The sequence below is a fragment of the Pongo pygmaeus genome, chromosome 16 (assembly GCF_028885625.2).
Source record: "Pongo pygmaeus isolate AG05252 chromosome 16, NHGRI_mPonPyg2-v2.0_pri, whole genome shotgun sequence".
In the NCBI taxonomy this organism is placed as follows: domain Eukaryota; kingdom Metazoa; phylum Chordata; class Mammalia; order Primates; family Hominidae; genus Pongo; species Pongo pygmaeus.
This window is the reverse complement of record NC_072389.2, coordinates 25,040,437-25,061,010: the sequence shown is the minus strand read 5'-3', so window position 1 is coordinate 25,061,010 and position 20,574 is coordinate 25,040,437. Positions and strand designations below refer to the sequence as shown.

Below are 20,574 nucleotides of genomic sequence, written 5' to 3'. Positions count from 1 at the left end.
AATCATGTAATATACCACATTAATCAAATGAAAAGAAGACCACATGATAATCTCAATTATGCAGAACATAAAGTCAAAATCTAACACCATTTTATAATAAAAATACTCAACCAATTAGAAATAGCAGAGCACTTCCTTAATATATTAAATAGCATCTAAGAAAACCCCACAACTAACATTGTGCTTAATGGTGAAAGACTGAAAGCTATACCCCTAGGATCAGAAAGAAGACAAGAATAGTTGTGAACAACTTCTATCATACATTATACTGAAAATTCTAGCTATAGCAATTAGGTAAGAAAAAGAAATAAAGGTATCCATATTGGAGATCAAGAAGTAAAATTGTCTATTCACAGAGCAAGATATATAGACAACTCTAAAGAAAAAGAAAAAACCTACTAGAGTTAATAAATAAATGCAGCAAAGTTTCAGATAATTCAATAAAAGCACAAAAAACAGTTCTATTTCTATACACATACAACAAGCCATCTAAAAGAGAAATTAATAAAATAATTCCATTTAAACAGCATCAGAAAGGATAAAATGCCTAGGAATAAATTTAACCAAGGAGTTACAAGTGTCATATACTAAATGTTGCTGAAAGAAAAGAAAAAGATATGAATGGCAAAACATCCATGTTCATGGATTGGAATACAATATTGTTAAAATGGCAATACTACCCAAAGTGATCTGTAGATTCAATATAATTCCTATGAAAATCTCAACTACCATTTTTTTAAATGAAAAGCCAATTCTGAAATTCATATGGAATGGCGAAGACCCCAAATACTCAAAACAGTCTAACAAATGAAAGTCACACTTGGAGGATACATACTTCCTGATTTCAAAATTTATGATAAAGCTACAGTAATAAAAATATTGCAGTGCCGGCATAAAAATAGGTATATTCATGGAAGAAGATCTAAAGTCTGAAAGAATCCTATACATCTATGATTAATTGATTTCTGACAAGGGTCCCAGATCATTCCCTGTGGAAAAGAATAATCTCTTCAACAAATTGTGCTGCAACAACTGAATATGCAGTTGAAATATGAAATTGAAAATATGAATTTTCAATTCGATGCAAAAATTGAATTTGGACCCCTACCTCATAGCATACACACAAATTAATGGAAATTAGATCAATAATCTACATGTATAGACCCAAACTATAAAATTCTCCAAAGATAATGAGAAAAACCTCATGACACTGGGTTTTGCAAAAGCACAAACAACAAAAACAACAACGAAAGCAGATAAATTGGATTTATCAAAATGAAAACCTTTGTGCATAATGGTCTATGTGAAAAGGTATAAGTGAAAAGGTAACCTACAGAATGGGATAAAATACTTATAAATCATATCTGATAAGAGTTTACTGTATTAAAGAACTCGTAAGTCAACAAGACAACTCAATTTTTAAAATGGGCAAGGCACTTGAATAGACATTTCTCTAAAGAACACAAATAGCTAACAAGTACATTATAAGATGCTCAACATCGTTAGTCATTAGGGAAAGGCAAACCAAAAACACAATGAGATACCACTGCGTATCCACTAGGAAAACCATAATCATAAAAACATAAAATAATAAGTATTGGTAAGGATGTGGAGATATTGGAACTCTCATCCATTGCTAGTGGGATTTTAAAATGACAGAGCCACTGTGGAAAAACTTTGGCAGCTATTCAATAAACTAAACATAGAATTATCATTATGACCTAGGAATCAACTTTTAACTATACAACAAAAAGAACCGAGTTATTCAAATAAAACTGATACATACTACAACATGGTTGAATATCGAAAAATAGTATGCTAAGTGAACGAAGCCAAACATAAAGGTCACTTATCGTATAATTCAATTTATACAAAATATCCATAATAGGTAAATTCATAGAGACAGAAAAGTAGGTTTGTGGTTGCCAGTGGCCGGGAGAAGGAATGGGAATTAACTGCTCAATGAGTATGAAGTTTCCTTTTGGGGATGATGAAAACATTTAGGAGCCAGGTAGAGTTAACGTTGCATAACATGTGTATTACTAAATGTCACTGTATTGTACACCTTAAAATGATAAATTTTATGTGAATTTTACCTCAGTATAAAAAAGATTGGCAAAAGGAATTTTTTAAATGATGATTCAATAGTATGTTCTCTATATGGAAACTCACTTCAAATTCAATGGCACAGGTAGGCTGAGATTAAAAGAATGGAAAAGATGTATCACGCAAACAATTGTTTTTAAGAAAAGAAGGGGTATATGAATATAATACGAAGTAGATTTAAGAGCAAATAAAAATACCACAAAGACAGGCACTATATCATCATAAAATAATCAAGCCACCAGAAAGGCACAATGATTCCACTTGCGTATGCACCAAACAGAGCCTCAAATATGTGATGCACAAACTGATAGAATTGATAGGAGAAATAGACAAATCTACAATTATGGTTAGAGAGTTCAGTTTCCTCTCTCAGAATCTCATATAGCTACTAAGCAAAAAAAAATTAGCAAAGATATAGAACTGAAGAGCACCATCAACCAACAAGATCTCGTTGACATTTCTAGAATACTCTGCTAACAATACAAAACAGGCATACTTTATAATTATATATATATAATATATATATAATATAACAGGCATACTTTATAATAACATGGAATATTCACAGCACAGACCATATCTGGGCCATAAAACAAAGCACAACAATTTTTTAAAAAATTGAAATCATACAGCATGGGCTATCTGTACAAAATGGAACAGAACTATTAGACAACAGAGAAACAGGAAAATCTACAATATCCTTGAAAACTGAACAACACAATTCTAAGTAATCTGTGAGTCAGAGGAAGTATAAAAAGAAAAAATTTAAAAATAGAACTAAATGAAAGTGAAATTACAACATAAAAATTAGTGGGATGTGACTAAAGCAGTGTTGAGATGGAAATTTATAGCACTAAATGCTTACATTAGAAATATGTCTCAAATCATAATCTTAGTTCTCATTTCATTAAGTAGAAAGAAGAGCAAAATAAACCCAAGGAATTCAGAAAGAAGGAAATAATAATGAGTAAAAGTAAGGTCTGCTATTCTCCCTCTTGAACCAGGAAACAGGAACCAGAGTCCCACACTGGAAATGTGGGCCGCCATCTTCAAGACTAAGGTAGGGAAGGACGTGGGGCAAGGACACATAAAAATAATATGAAGTTTTCTTCACCTTTTTAAGTTGCCTTCTCAATTCAGCATGTGCTTTACCGGTGTAAACATTTACCATTTTATAGAATTCTTAGAAAGTTGATTCTGACCACTTTTGTTCATATTTTTCAGTGTTTCTGTGAAGGGAAACCATAGGTCTTGGAGATGACTACTCTGCCATTTCCCTCTTCACTTTTGAAAGATAATCTCACTGGATACAGAATTGCAAATTGATAGTTTTTTTTTAACACTTTAAACATTTCACTCCATTCTCTTCTTGCTTGTATGGTCTGATGTATTTCTTATGTATGTATGATGTATTTTGTATGTATTTTCTTGATATTTATTTTCCTCTTTGTCTTCTTCCAATATTTTCTCTTCACCTTTGGTTTTGTCAGTCTGAATATGACATGCTTGGATGCAGTCGCTTTACTAAATTTCCTCCTTGGTGTTCTCTGGGCTTGCTGTATCTGTGGTTTAGCATTAATTTTGGAAAACTCTCTGCCATTATTACTTCAGATCTTCTATTCCTTTGTCCCTTTATACTCCTGCTGTCATTTGCATTATGCACATTACATCTTTTGTAATTGTCCTACTGTTTTGGAGATTCTGTTATGTTTTTAAAATTCTATTTTTCTTTTGTATTTCAGTGGGACAGTTTTTGTTGACATATTTTCAAATCCACTGATTCTTTGACCTTGTACAGTCTACTGAGGAACCCATCACAGGCATTCTTCATTTCTTGCAGGTTTTTATTCCTAGCATTTCATTTTGACTTCTTAGACGCCTGTAATCCCAGCATTCTGGGAGGCCGAGGCGGGCGGATCACGAGGTCAGGAGATCGAGACCATCCTGGCTAACACGGTGAAATCCCGTCTCTACTAAAAATACAAAAAAATTAGCCGGGCGCCTGTAGTCCCAGCTACTCGGGAGGCTGAGGCAGAAGAATGGCGTGAACCCGGGAGGTGGAGCTTACAGTGAGCCGAGATCGCGCCACTGCACTCCAGCCTGGGCAACAGAGCGAGAGTCCGTCTCAAAAAATATAAATAAATAAATATAAAATAAAATAAATCTGAGTCGTGACTTTCAGAAGAGTTTCTTAACCTATTTTTTGCTTCCCTTTTATGAATCAGAAAGGCTAGATGGAGCTTGAGCCATGCAATTGCTTTTCTCCTAGATCAGACAAGGCTCAGGCAAAGTAGCTTCCCTTGCAGGGAGCCCCCTGCCATGTGAAAGAAAATGCTCTGAGAGTGTTTAAAAATAACTACTTGTCCCCTGGGCTTATTTCATAATGGTTGCTTTTCCCTTCCTCCTATCTGAAGCATCAGGGGATTTTTCTGCAGTCTTCACTGTGAGAAACTTGCTGGGGCTCTTGGATGTCTAGTTTACAAAAGTGTGCGGGGTCTTCAAAAACTGGGCCCTTAGGAGTTTTTAACTCTCAATCTAGTCCACATTCAGTCTCCAGAAATTCGTCAATTACCACTTACGTGTTCATATGAGTTGCTGGTTTCAGCAGTTTCTGCCCCAGATAAACTGATTTTTTGTGTGTTTGCCTACATCTCCAGTTTTCGCCCGTTACCTCAATTCTATGGTTATTTTAAGAAATCGTTGAGTTTAGTTTGTTCAGATTTTTTCTTGTGACAATAGTAGTGATGACTTCCAAACATATCAGAGCAGAAACCGTAAGTCTTTAGTCTTCTTTTCTTATGATGTCTTTGGTCTTCCTATAAGGGTAATACGGACCTCATACAATGAGTTATAAATTGTTCCCTCCTTTTCTATTTTCTGGAAAGAGTGTGTGAAAGATAGATATTAATTCTTTTAAAGTTTGGTAAAATTCACCAATGAAGACATCTGGTCTTGGGATTAGAGTTTGAAAATTAAATTACTTATTCAATTTCTTCTTACAAATTTTACTTATTCAGTCTTTTTAACTGTAAATGGTGTATTCATGTTTTTATACCCGCTTTGGTAATTTGTGCCTTTAGAGGAATTTGTGTATCTCATATAATTTAATTTTTTGACATTCACTTTTTCACAATATACTGTTAGAATTCTTTTAATTTCTGCAAGGTGATATCTATACTTTCATTTACGTTTAGTAACTTGAATCTTCTCTCTTTTGTTCTTTCTCGGTCTAACTAATAATACGTCAATTTTACTGATATATCAGAAGAACCAACGTTCAAGTTTATTAATTTTCTCTATTGTTTTTATTTTCACTACTTATCTCCATGCTAATCTTCATTATTTCTTCCTTCTATTTACTTTGGGTTAAGTCTGCTCTTTCACTCTCATTTCTTAAGGTGAAAAATTAGGTTATTGGTTTGAGATTTTTTAAAAATTTAGGGATATGGTGTTATACATTTCCCTTGAAGCACCCCTTTAGCTACAACCACAGAATTTTGCTATGTTGTTTCTTCAGTTTTATTCATCTAAAATATTTTCTAATTTATCTTGTGATTTGTTCTTTGATTCATTGGTTACTTTGAAATATTTTTAAATCTCCATATCATTGTGAATTTCCCACATTTTCTTCTGTAATTGGTTTAATATAATATTTTGCAGTCAGAGAACATGTGCTGTATTATTTCAGTTCTTTTAAATTATTAAGATATGTTTTGCAGCCTAATATATGTCATCCTGGAGAATATTCCATGTGCACTTCAGAATAATGTGTATTCTGCTAGTGTTGGGTGTCATATTAAGGTGTTGTATGATAATGTGTAGTTTTTTATTGCGTTTTTGCTCTTGACTTGTTGTTCTATGTATTACTGAAAGTTTGGTATTGACACCTCCAACTGTAATCATTGATTTTTCTATCTTTCTTTAATTCTAGCAGTTTTTGCTTTGTATATTTTGGGCTCTATTGTTTGGTGTATATGTTCATAATTGTTGTGTCTTATCATTATAAAATGTTCTTTTTTGTCTTTAGCAACAATTTTTGTTAAAGTATATTTTGTCAGATATTAGTATAGCTGCTCCAGCTCTATTTTAATTACATTTTGCATGGTAAATATTTTCACACCCACATGGACCTCTATCTATTTGTGTCTTGACTCTAAATATTCTAAATACAGATAACATAAGGTTGAATTACAGTTTGGATTTTTCTTCTCTATTCTGATAATCTCTGCCATTTGATTGTAGTATTTACTTCATTTATGTTTAATATAATTATTATAAAGTAGGATTTAGGCCAACCAATTTGCTATTCATTTTCTATAAATCTTACGTGGTTTTGTTCTTATATTTCTCCACTATTGCTTTCTTTTTGTTAAACAGATATTTTCTAGTGTACCATTTAAATACCATTGTTGTTCATCTACTATATATATATTATATCTTTTTTATATATGTTATATATATTTTTATATATATACACATTTTTGGAGAAATTAGGTGTAGCTATGTTGCTCAGTCTGGTCTTGAACTTCTGGGCTCAAGTGCTGTGTATATATACATATATATATATATACACATATATACGTATATATATATACATATATATATATACACATATATATATATATATATATTTTTTTTTGAGATGGAGTCTCCCTCTGTCACCCAGGCTGGAGTGCAATGGTGTGATCACTACAACCTCCACCTCCCGGGTTCAAGTGATTCTCTTGCCTCAGTCTCCTGAGTAGCTGGGATCACAGGTGCGTGCCACCACACCCGGCTAATTTTTGTATTCTTAGTACAGACAGGGTTTCAGCATGTTGGTCAGGCTTGTCTCAAACTCCTGACCTTGTGATCCACCCACCTAGGCCTCCCAAAGTGCTGAGATTACAGGCATGAGCCACCGTGCCCAGCCTCAAGTGCTATATTTTTTAAAGCCGTTTTTAGTGGTTGCCTTAGTATTACAGTTAAATTAACAATTTAATCTAGCTTGAATGGATAACAATTAATTTAAATAGTTTACAAAAACTTTTCTCCAACATAGGTCAATTCCTTCACCCCAATGTATATTATTATTGTTTTAAAAATTACATCTTTTTTCTAGCTTCATTGAAGTATGATTAACAAATCAAAATTGTATATATTTAAGATGTACACTATTGTTTTGATATTCATTATACATCATGAAATGATTACTGTAATCAGGATAATTAACATATCAGTCCCTTCAGATAGTTCTATTTTTGTGTGTGTATTAAGAATATTGATATTTACTCTCCTAGTAAATTTCAAGTATACAAAATATTATTATTAACTATAGTACCACCGTTGTACACTAGATCTCTAGAACCTACTCATTTTATAACTGAAAGTTTGTACCTTTTGACCAACATCTCCCCATTCCCCCACCCTCCAGTTCCTGGAAACCACCATTCTCCTCTCTGTTTTTATGAGTTTAACTTTTTAAAGGATTTTAAAATTTGGAGCTCCTTCTTTTTGAACACTAGATTCCACTGTGTCTATATACCACGTTCTCTTTATCTAATCATCTACTGATGAACCCTTAGGTTGATCCCATGTCTTGGCTATTGTGAATAATGCTGAAATAAATATAAGTGTGCAAATACCTCTTCAAGACAGTGATTTTAATTCATTTGGATATATACTCAATAGTGAAATTGCTGGATCATATAGTAGTTCTATTTTTAATTTTTTGAGGAACCTCCATGCTGTTTTCCATAATGGCTACTCCAGTTTAAATTCACACCAACAGTGTATAAGGATCTTCTTTTCCCTTTTCTCTACATTCCCCCATCTTGTTTTCTTTTGACTTTTTGATAACAGCCATCCTAATAGTTGGAGGTGGTATTTATTGGAGCTTTGATTTGCATTCCCCTAATAAGTAGTGATGTCAAGCATTTTTTCAAATTTGTTGCCTATTTGTAAGTCTTCTTTGAAAAAATGTCTATTCAGGTTCTTCACCCATTTTAAAATTGGATTATTTGTTTGTTTATTTCTATTGAATTTTATACATTCCTTATATATTTTTGGATATTAACCCTTTATCAGTTATGTGGTTTGCAAACATTTTCTCCCATTTCACAAATTGCCTTTTAATTCTGATGATTGATTGTTTCCTTTGCTGTGCAGAAGCTTTTTAGTTTGTTAGGGTCCCAGTTGTGTACGTTTGCTTTTGTTGCCTGTCCTTCTGGTGTCATATCAAAAAAATCATTGCCAAGACCAATGTCAATGAGTTTTCACCTAAAGATTTTATGGTTTCAGGTCTTATGTTTAACTGTTTATCAATTTTGATTTGATTTGGGTGTATGGTGTAAGATAAGGGTGTAATTTCATTCTTTTGCATTTGGATATTCAGTCTTCCCAGTGCCATTTATTGTAGAGAGTGTACTTTCCCCATTGTGTACTCTTGGCTCCTTTGTTGAATATTAGTTGACTCTATAAATGTGAGTTTATTTCTAGGCTCTCTATTCTGTACCATTGGTCTTTCTGTTTTTATGCCATGTTGTTTTGATTAATAAAATTTGAAGTTAGGTAGTGTGATGTCTCCAGCTTTGCTGTTCTTGCTCAAAATTGCTTCATCTATTTGAGTCTTTTGCAGTTCCATGCAAACTTTAGGACTGTGTTTTCTATTTCTGTGAAAAATATCATTGGAATTTTAGTAGGAATTGCACTTAATTTGTAGGTTGCTTTGGATAGTATGAACATTTTAACAGTATTAATTCATCTAATCCATGAACATAGGCTATCTTTCCATTTATTTCCATTTATTTTCAGTTTCTGTGGTATTCTTTAGTATTTTATTTTTTGATGATATCACAAATAGAATTGTTTTCTTAATTTTTTGGATAACTTGTTTTTGGTGTTTAGAAATGCAACTGATTTTTGTATGTTGATTTTGTTTCCTGCAACTTTAGTGAATCCTATTTTTAAGCTCTAACTAAAACAGCATTTTGGCGGAGTCTTTAGTGTTTTCTATATATAAGATCATGTCATCTACAGAGACAATTTAACTTCATTCTTTCCAACTTGGGTGCCTTTTTTCTTGCCTAACTGCTGTAGCTAGAATTTCAACTACTATGCTAAATATAAGTGGTGTGAATGGGCATCCTTGTTTTGGTTCTGATCTTAGAGTCAAAGCTTTTTACTTTTCACCATTGAGTATATTACCTCCAGGTTTGTCATATGTGGCTTTTATTGTGTTGAGGCACATTCTTTCTATACCAGATTTAGTGAGAGTTTTTAGTCCTGAAAGGATGTTGAATATTGTCAAATGCTTTTCTAAATCTATTGAGATGATCATATGATTTTTTTTATTATACTTTAAGTTCTAGGGTACATGTGCACAATGTGCAGGTTTGTTATATAAGTATACATGTGCCATGTTGGTGTGCTGCACCCATTAACTTGTCATTTAAATTAGGTATCTCTCCTAATGCTATCCCTCCCCCCTACCCCCACCCCACAACACGTCCCAGTGTGTGATGATCCCCTTCCTGTGTCCAAGTGTTCTCATTGTTCAATTCCCACCTATGAGTGAGAACATATGCTGTTTGGTTTTTTGTCCTTGCGATAGTTTGCTGAGAATGATGGTTTCCAGCTTCATCCATGTCCCTACAAAGGACATGAACTCATCATTTTTTATGGCTGCATAGTGTTCCATGGTATATATGTGCCATATTTTCTTAATCCAGTCTATCATTGTTGGACATTTGGGTTGGTTCCAAGTCTTTGCTATTGTGAATAGTGCCACAATGAACATACGTGTGTGTGTGTCTTTATAGCAGCATGATTTATATACCCAGTAATGGGATGGCTGGGTCAAATGGTATTTCTAGTTCTAGATCCTTGAGGAATTGCCACACTGTCTTCATCTCTAAAACACCAAAAGCAATGGCACCAAAGCCAAAATTGACAAATGGTATCTAATTAAACTAAAGAGCTTTTGCATAGCAAAAGAAACTACCATTAGAGTGAACAGGCAACCTATAGAGTGGGAGAAAAATTTTGCAATCTACTTATCTGACAAAGGGCTAATATCCAGAATCTACAAAGAACTCAAACAAATTTACAAGAAAAAAACAAACAACCCCATCAAAAAGTGGGCAAAGCATATGAACAGACACTTCTCTAAAGAAGACATTTATGCAGCCAACAGACACATGAAAAAATGCTCATCATCACTGGCCATCAGAAAAATGCAAATCAAAACCACAATGAGATACCAACTCACACCAGTTACAATGGTGATCATTAAAAAGTCAGGAAACAACAGGTGCTGGAGAGGATGTGGAGAAATAGGAACACTTTTACACTGTTGGTGGGACTGTAAACTAGTTCAACCATCGAGGTGATCATATGATTTTTATTCTTCATTCTGTTAAAGTAGTGTAACATTTGTTGATTTGATTATATTGAACCATCCTGCATCCCAGGCATGAATCTCACTTGATTATGATGTATGCCATTATAATGTGTTGCTGAATTAGGTTTGCTAGTATTTTGCTGAGTATTTTTGCATCTATATTTATCAGGGTTTTTGGCCTGTAATTTTCCTTTCTCAAAGTGTTCTTTTTAAATCTTTGATATCAAGGGAAAACTGGCCTCTTATAATGAATTTAAAAGTGTTTTCTCCTCTTCAATTTTTTGGAAGAGTTTAAGAAAGAGTGGTATTAATTCTTTTTTAAATGGTTGGTAGTCTTCACCAGTGAAGCCATCTGATCCTGAGCTTTTCTTTTTGTGAGATTTTTGAATGTTGATTCAATTCCCTTACTCATTATTGATCTGTTCAGATCTTCCATTTCTTCATGATTCAGTTTTTGTAGGTTGTATGTTTCTAGGGATTTACCCATTGCAAGTTAACTAATTTGTTGGCATATAGTTTTCTCTTAATTTGTATGTCTGTGGTATCAGTTGTAATGTCTCCTCTTTCATTTTTTATTTTATTTGAGTCTTCTCTTTTTTTAGTCTAGCTAAAATTTTGTTGATTTTATTTAAAAAAAACTAAGTTTTATTAATATTCTGTATTGTTTTTCTAGTCTATGTTTCATTTATTTCTGTCTGATCTTTGTTAGTTCCTTCCCTTTGATAACATGGGGCTTGTTTTTTTTTTCTTCCTTGTAGTTCCTTGAGATGTAATGTTGTTTATTTAAAATATTTTTTAAAATGTGTTTATCAATATAAGCTTACCTCATAGAACTGCTTTTGCGGTGTCCTGTTTGATTTGGTATGTTGTGTTTCTACTTTGCTGTCACAAAATTATTTTGATTTTTTTCTTTGACCCATTGGTTGTTCAGGAGTATGTTAATTCTATATATTTGTAAATTTGCAGTTTTCATCTTGTTATTGATTTCTAGTGTTATAGTATTGTGGTGAAAAATAATTGATATTATTTCAGTTTTATTAAATTTTGTAATATTATTTTGTGATCTAATATATAATCTATCCTGGAGAATGTTCCATGTGTGCTTGAGAAGAATGTGAATTCTGCCACTGTTGGATGAAACGTTCAGTATAATGTCTGTTAGATCCATTTGGTCTAAAGTGAAGTTTCAGTTAAATGTTTCCTTGTTGATTTTATGTCTGGATTATCTGTTCATTTCTGAAAGGGAGGTACTGAAGTTCACTACTATTACTGTATTGCTGTATATTTCTTTTATACGTATTAATATTTGCCTTATATATTTAGGTGCTTCAATGTTGGGTGTATAAATATTTACAATTGTTATGTCTTCTTGAACAATTAACTACTTCACCATTTTGACCTTCTTAGCCTCTTGATACAGTTCTTAACTTAAAATCTTTTCTGTATGCTATAGGTATAGATGCCTCTGCCCTCTTTTGGTTTCTATCTGCATGCAATATCTTTTTCTATTCTTTTAATTTCAGCCTGTATGCATCCTTAAAGTGGAAGTAAATCTCTTGTAGGCAGCACATAGTTGGGTCTGGGTGTTTTTGTGTGCGTGTGTGTGTGGTGTTTGTTGTTGTTGTTGTTGTCTCTAAAATCCATTTGTCCACTCTGTTTTTTTGTTTGGATAATTTAATCCGTTTACATTTAAAGTAATTATTGACAGGTAAGGACTTACTACTTTCATTATGTTAAATTTTTTCTTGCTCTTTTTACTTGCTTTGTTCCTCCCTTGCTGTCTTCCTTTGTAATTTGATGATTTTCTGTAGTGTTATGTTTTGATTTCTTTCTCTTTTTCTTTTGTGTATCTACTATATAGTTACCATGACACTTACATAAAACATCTTATAGGTGTGACAATTTATTTTAAGCTGATAACAAATCAAATTTGATTACACATGAAAACTACACTTTTACTTCCCTACCCTTGCATGCTATGTTTTTAATGCTCTAATCTACATCTTTTTATACCGTAGTATGCATTGACAAGCTATTGCAGCTATGGTTTATTTTTAATATGTTTGTCTTTTAACCTTCATAGTACAGTAAAATTATTTATACACCATCATTATAGTATCAAAGTGTTCTAAATTTGACTATATACTTTCCTTTACCAGGGAGGTTTATCATTTCATATTACTAACTAGTGCCATATCATTTCAGCTTGAAGAACTCCCCTTAGTATGTCTTGTAAGGCAGGTCTAGTGGTGATGAACTGCCTCAGCTTTTGTTTGTCTAGGAAAGTTCTTATCTCTCCTTCATTTCTGAGGAACAGATTTGCCAGGTAAAGCATTGGTTGGCATTTTTTTCCTTGCAGCACTTGTATAGTTCATCCCACTCTCTCCCATTTTGTAAGGTTTCTACTGAGAAATCTGTTAGTAGCCTTAAAAGGGTTCCCTGTATGTGATGAGTCTCTTTTCTTTCAGTGCTTTCAAATTTCTTTTTTTAAAACATTATAAATTTTCCAATAACATTTACTGAAATTATATGTAAATAATAATCATAACATAAGAATCCTGTCTCCCTCTTAGTGATTGGTGGTTGCACTGGTTTATCCATTGTCTTGATTTTGCTTTTGACAGTTTGATTATAATGTGTTTTGGTGAAGTCTTTTTGGAATGTATCCTGTATGGGGATCTTTGAGCTTCATATACCTGGATGCTCATATCTTTTCTTATATTTGGAGAGTTTTCAGCCATTATTTCTTAAACAAGTTTTCTGCCCTTTCTTTTATGACTCCAATAATCCTTTATGACTCCAATAATCCTTATATTGGTTCTCTTGATGGTGTTTTATACATCCTGTAGGTTTCTTTATTTCTTTTCATTCTTTTTTTATAATCCTCTGATGAATAATTTCAAATAGCCAGTCTTCAGGTTTACAGATTTTTTTTCTTCTGCTTGATCAACTTTGCTGTTGATACGCTCCTTCATTTCATGCATTGTATTCTTTAGCTCCATAATGTCTGGGTTTTCTTTTAAGATAATTTTTCTCTTTTTTGAATTTCTAGTTTTGTTCATGAATTGTTTTCCTGATTTCACAGAGTAGTCTATTGGTGTTCCTTTTAGTTTGCTGAGCTTCCTTAACATACTTGTTTTGAATTCGTTATAAACCAATTTGTACATCTCCATTTTTGGGGAGTTGGTTATTGGAAAATGATTGTGTTCTTCTGGTGGCGTCATGTTTTCTGGATTTTTCATGTTTCTTGAATTATTGTGCTGCTGCCTTTGCATTTAAAGAAACTGTCACCCACTGTGGTCTTTATTGACTGGCCTTGGAAAGAAACACTTTCATCAGTTAGTCAGGCTAGGGATTTTGAAGTTCTCTCAGACATTTTCTATGGATGAACCTGCTCCACACATCTTGTTCCCTCAAGGGGGCAAATTCTTAAGGTTGTATGCCTTCTGTATTAGTCCATTCTCACACTGCTATAAAGAACTACCTAAGACTGGATAATTTATGAAGAAAATAGGTTTAATTGGCTCACAGTTCAGTTCTGCAGGCTGTACAGGAAGTATGGGTGGGAGGCCTCAGGAAACTTACAATCATGAAAGAAGGCAAAGGGGTAGCAAGCACGTCTTACCAAGGTGGAGCAGGAGTGAAAGAGAGTGAAGGGGGACATGCTACTCACTTTAAAACAACTGGATCTCATGAGAACTCTATCACAAGAACAGCAAAAGGGAAGTCCACCCCCATGATTCAATCACCTCCCACCAGGTCCCTCCTCCAACACTTGGGGATTACAATTTGACATGAGATTTGGGTGGGGACACAGAGCCAAACCATATTACCTTCTCTAGGTTGCATAAAGCCAGGCCAGGTGCTGAAGTCTCATTTTTTTAGGGTAGTGTCCTCAAATTCTCATGTTTGTGAGCTTTCTTCCAGTTCTACAGAGTGGAGCCGGCTGTCAATATGTGCTTGCAAGCCATTTGCAGAGATTCTCACTTGCTTTTCACAGGAGTGCACTTGGGAAGCCTGCCAAAGAGTGAGTGAGGCATTTGGAGCACTTGGGGTTTTGTTGGCAAGATGGGAGTGATGCATCCCAAGTGGCTTATAGGTGGGCTCCTGATGGAGTCCATGAAGCAACTGGTAGGATCTATGGCAGTTTCAACTGTGGGTTGCTGTGAGTCCCCATCTCTCCTTCCTGCTTTTACCCTCTCCCAACCACTCCACCTTGCTGATCACCTCAGTGTCTTTTGACACGTTGACCATGATGTGTATAGGTGTTGATCTCTTTGAGATTATCTTACTTGGATTTTATTGGTCATGTCGGCTATATAAATTAATGTTTTTCATAAAATTTGGGAAGTTTTCTTTCCTTCTGTTTTCATCCTTCTAGGGCTCCAGTGTATGCATCCATTGGTATGAGAGACGCTGTCCTACAGTTGTTTGTTGCTCAGTTTTCATTTTTTCCCACCTCTGTTGCTCAGACTGGATAATCTCAATTTTTCTCTGTGTTTTGTTGTTTTATAGTTCATTGATTTCTGCTCTTATCTTTATTAGTGCCTTTATTTTACTTAACTCTGGGTTAATTTGTTCTTTTCTAAGTTTCTTAAGGTGAAATACAAATTTACTGATTTAAAACCTTTTTTCTTTTCTAATATAGGCATTTCAGTGCTGTAAATTACTCCCTATATCCTGTTTTATCAGTATCCCATAAAGTTTTAGATTCTATATTTTTATTTTTATTCAGTTCAAAAGACTTTTCAATTTTACCTTCATTGTATCTTTTTAAACCAATAAATAGGTCAGAAATGCTAATTTAAATTTCCAAACATTTAGGAGATTTTCAAGAGATATTCCTCTTATTTCTAATTCAATATCATTGTGGAATTAAAATAACATGGTTTACATGAATTTAATTCTTTAAACATATTAAGACTTATTTTATGGCCCTCCTACCAATGAAGATTTTTAAAGGAATAGGGCTCTGCTTATTTTTATTTCCTGACATGCTGTTACTTGTTATAGCCATTCTATCTGCCAAAAACATGCAGAAAAAAAGCACACAAATCAACTGGAAAAAATACATAAATATTAACTGTAATGAGACCCCACAATTTGGTCCCAATGTAATTGTGTAATGTTCAAGTTTCCTATATTCTCTTAAAACTTTCCAACATTATTGACACTAATAATTCACTTTATAAACACCTGATCATTAAAAAAATTTATTCTAGATGTTTCTATATTCAATTTTTTACTCAAGCACTATACACAATCAACAAATAGTTCAAAATAAATGAAACACCAGACCCCTCCCTTAATGTAAAACCCTAAGGTGAAGTCTGCGTAAGAAAGCTATTATGACAGTGCCATTTTCTGAGAGAAAATAAAGGCATGTACATATGGGCTATGTGAGATAATTCAGGAGGTCATCATATTGAATCAATTCTAAAAGTCCTCTCTTTCTATTAAGGAACATTCAGCTAGACTAGTTGAAATCTGAAAATAATCTTTCAGAATCCTGAGATAACTGTACTCATCATGATCTTGGTAAGGCAGCTCCTGACAAATTAGCACTTCTATAACTGGGTTACTTTCCAATAGAGTTGTTATTTGCATTAAGAATTCAGTATACACTTCAGCTTTACGTTATTGAAGCTGGCAATATGTCAACCTTATAAACTTCAGCAGAGTCACTTCTCCTGAAGGAGATAGCACAGTTTGGAAGATGGCACTGTTGACATATATAAAAATTAGAATGGAGTAAGTAATGCTGCATGAATCAATTTTCAATATTTATCACTTTGATTATTGGAGCAAAAAGGGATCAATACTAAAACAATACCTACTATAAACCTGCTTTCCACTTTGTCTCTCTTTACTCTCCTAAGCAATTTTTATCCATATTTGAAAAATAATATTACTGCCAAATGCCCATCTATTGATTGCGTTACTACATACAATCCTATATTTTGGCTCCATCAAGGCTTCCCTGCCATGTGTGTTTTTCCGTTTTTCTCTTAGATGTGTTTATCCAAACCAAGGGCAACATTAACATAAGCTTACACTTCAATCTCTATCTCATCATACCCACTTTGCTGCAGTTTCTTAATCTGATTGTAATTTTCAGGAAGCAAGTAAATAAATAATGGATTTACCACACATATAGGCTAGCCAAGAAAAATGATATTGGATTTGTCTTCACACAAACTCTATACTTTGAAAGTACTGACATAAGATAATCATGAAATATTGTGTACACAGGGATTTGAGCCTGCTATGTCTTCTGGGAATGCTTGATCTATGGGCTCACTCCAGAACTGGGGGAGCCATGTTTTCAGCATGATTCTAACCATAGACAGAGTGTATTGGCAACTTGATGTTCTTGCTTCCCTGTCAAGTTCAAACACAACACACACACACACACACACATACACACACACACACAACCTGGGCTCTCATCTAAATAAGCCATACAACGTTTATAGGGTGGTTGGTTAAAAATAACAGCATGAATTTCAGTACCTATTGGACCTTTCAATGAGACAATAATGTCCATGTTTTATAGCCCTTTCAGCACCCTTCTATAAAGCTATGTAAACATTATACGAGATAAAATTCTTTGTGTTCTGCATAACTGATTGACTACTTCAACCTGACACCTTCACTTATGGCTTTTACATATTTCTTATTTGTTCATTCTGAAGAATACATTGCCAGCACTAAGGACAAAGATATGGCTTTAAAAATAGCAAATATGAATCTGTTCAAATTATCTGGAAGGAAACACACATAACACCAAAATTTTAAAAATTCCTGTTACAATGTTAAAATTGAGAAGAGTATTTTAGAGAATTGTCCTGATAAATTTCTCTAACTTTATAGTGTGGATGGTATCCTGGTCAATTTCTTCATGTTAACAGGACTTTATCAATCTAATCAATTTTGTCCTTTCACTGTCATCTTTGCATTGCGTATCACAAGTTATTAATTTATCATGCATTAATTTATAAATATATACAAAATTATTATAAATAAAACTGAAACCTGTATAATTTACCCAGGCAATGGCTCTTTCAAAACTTCTGAATTTTAGTCTTCAAATTTTTTTTGCAATTAGGAATATTTAAGTGATTGGAAATAAAAGACTATCCTGGTATGACTGTCAGTGATAAATGTTATAGTTATGGCATATGTTTTGTAAAAGGACTGCCAATTTTCATTGTATTAACTATAACTTATTTTAACCTATTTTAATAATGTTAAACATATTTATCACTTAAGAATCTATATTAAACAATAAAATATATTTCGTTTAATAAAATATATTTTATGTTGTATAAATATATAAATAAATATATATCTGTTGTATAAATATAGATGTTGTATAAATTATATCTACGCTGTGTGTATATATACAATATAGATAACTTTACCTTGACATTCTAATACATTACTGAAATAATGGTAACCTGAATATTTCATGATTTGACTATAACTCATTAAAGAAATTACATGGACCTAATTTTCCAGCATTACTCATTCTAGGAATGCTCTACAGAAACAGAGGCATGAGTGCATACAAACTGGCATATTCTGATTATAAGTGTATGGTATCTTGCAGTAGCAAAATGTTGATAACCATCATTATGAAAACAAGAAATGGCTAAGGAAAATGTGGTGTCCTTCACGTTCACTGAGGACACTGGCACATCTATAGTTTTTGACATAGAGACTTCAAGACCTATAGGACCTCAGGAGATTGTACAACATATATTACTACCAAAATGTCAAATCTAAAGCTCATTTACAATAAAATTAATTGGTTATGATCAATACATCTTATATAGAAAGATAAATGGATTGATAGATACCTGTATTAGCATAGAAAGTTTTCTCTAATATAGGGCAGATGGTTAAACATATTTCCTCTGGAAAGCATGGGGAAAAGGTTAAAAATACATCTGTCATAAATAATTTTATTTTCTTCTATATTGTGAAGCTTTCTTAAAATGAAGTGGTTACTCTTGGCAGTAATTTATGGCTGGAGCTATTTGATCTTAAACTAAAAAAGGGAAAATTAGGGAAGCAGGATTAAAAGTTGAAACACATTTTAGCTTTAGTAGTCAAGAACTCAAAAGGTGAAAAGCACTTAAATTTATCAGTTGTGTATTGACTAAGTAATCTCCAAGGAAATCCTTAAGCAAGGAGTTCACTGTTCTGACTTTTGGCTTTAAACTTTACCCAACTTCATCAATATTTCCCCAAATTCTAAACTGTACAATGCATGTGGGCCTCTATTAAGATCTATGAGAAACTTCTTTGCATGTGGTGTAGAAATAATCACACTAAATCTTAACAACTATATTTGCTTGTATATTCAATTATGTAGCACATAGAATAGAAAAGCATGAAGGTATCACATTAATTCCCTCTCTGCAAAACAAGAGACATGTGCCAGTTCAAGTGATCTATCAAAGAAAGTATAAAGAATTGAGTACCAAAATACATGAATATGTAGAGACAATACTACAGTCTTTAAGACTTGAGATTGTTCAGCATGTTTTAATAACAGAGAAAAAAGTATAAGAGAATTTAAGAATATGCATAGAAAAAATATAAATGTGTGAAAATAAAAATACTTGAGTAACTACTCATGACATGAATTGCTAAAAAGCCCTGTTCTAAAGAGAGAACCCACTTGATCTATTATGAGGGCGTCAATCAATAAGCACCATGTAATACACAATCTACTTGAGACTTTTTTTATGTATTAACCAATATTTTGACTAGTTTGATAAGTTTTTTTACTTTCTATTGAAGAATAATATACATGTAGAAAAATGCATACACTAAAATTGTAAAGCTCATGTATTTGCATGATGCAAACACAGCAAGCACTCACACACAGATCAAGAAATAAAAATTATATGCATTCTAGAAACCAGGCAGTTGTCTTATATCTATGATTATCTCAGACATGCCATCAAGAGAAGAAAATTTCCTATATAACTTACCTTGTTGCAACAATGAGAAAAAGACTAATTCAAGTCAATATTTAATAATTAAATGAGAAGCAGAAATATAATGTAGTATGACCACAAAGATATTATGAACCATGGAGTCTCTATTCTGAAACCCCAATAATGAAACAGATGAGGAAAATCTGTTAATATTTTGGCACACCTGGATTTCACTACAATACATTCTGCTCCAATATGAAATTGCCTTTCATATTGCCTCTCAAATTGCCTTTCATATTGCTCCAATATGAAATCTCTTAAATTCTACATTTTTCCATAAAAGCAAAAGAGAGTTAAAATTAAAAGAGAAATGATAAGGATTCAATAGTGTAGGTGACATGGTGAGGGTCTCAATGAGGAAAAGGACATATCATGAAAATGTCCTCCAATAAGCTTCTGAAAAGATGTACAAAACGACCTAAAGACCTAGCAAACAGCACATGACATATGAATTTCAAAAGATAATGGTTTAGCTACTCACCCCTATTCTCTGAAGCAGAGGATCAGATTCCAGGCCTTGTATCACAGCAAAACATGAAAGAAAAAAAAAGCAAACATAATCTTAGAAAATACTCCGCAGTAAAAATAACAAAAGCACTAAACTTGGTTCCACTGTCATTATTTAATAGAGGCATGCCATATTTCCTTCTTTCAGCACAACATTAATGAGATTTTCAGACATATCACAGTTGCTTGACCCTTAATTCAATCTTCTAAAGTGTTTCATTTGTTACTTAAGAAATATATCCTATATGTAAGTATCTATCTACAATTAAAGCAAGTCTTGGGTCACTAAGCATACTAAAGGGCATACTGACTCATAAGACAGGATGCTACTGCCCTCTTCAGAGAGATGGAAAAGGCATGCTCACAGGGGTACCATGTTGTCACCGAGGGATTCCCAAATAGAGCCAGGCTCTGAGAGTCTTATTTGTCCTACTGGAGGGCCGCACATCTGGACCTCAGATTGACATCTGGAATGAGTCCCTCAGCATCCTCAGACAATTATTCTCGTCATCGATCCAAACATGCACCCTCCCAACAAATAAGCATTTCCCCAGCCAGGCTTCTTTTGTG

General features: G+C 33.4%; 1 protein-coding gene and 2 non-coding genes across 12 annotated transcripts in view; all 3 read right to left on the bottom strand.

Moving 5' to 3' along the window:
* LOC129028685 (zinc finger protein 705A-like) overlaps nt 1–20,574 on the bottom strand; it is a 66,568-nt gene that overhangs the window by 30,118 nt on the left and 15,876 nt on the right. For 8 of the 10 annotated variants that reach the window (XM_054474330.1, XM_054474335.2, XM_054474332.2 and 5 more), the window contains one exon: nt 19,979–20,013. The gene's annotated coding sequence lies outside the window, so the exon portion shown is untranslated. Of the gene's footprint in view, nt 1–14,319; nt 14,504–19,978; nt 20,014–20,574 lie in introns of all 10 variants that reach the window. The other 2 variants (XM_063653251.1, XM_063653249.1) reach the window with 1 other exon arrangement.
* Nucleotides 15,960–16,022, bottom strand: LOC129028722 (small nucleolar RNA SNORD109A). Its single transcript, XR_010124112.1, has one exon. It is a non-coding gene; the product is annotated as a small nucleolar RNA SNORD109A (small nucleolar RNA).
* On the bottom strand, nt 20,455–20,521 carry LOC129028721 (small nucleolar RNA SNORD109A). The gene has a single exon (XR_008499447.1). It is a non-coding gene; the product is annotated as a small nucleolar RNA SNORD109A (small nucleolar RNA).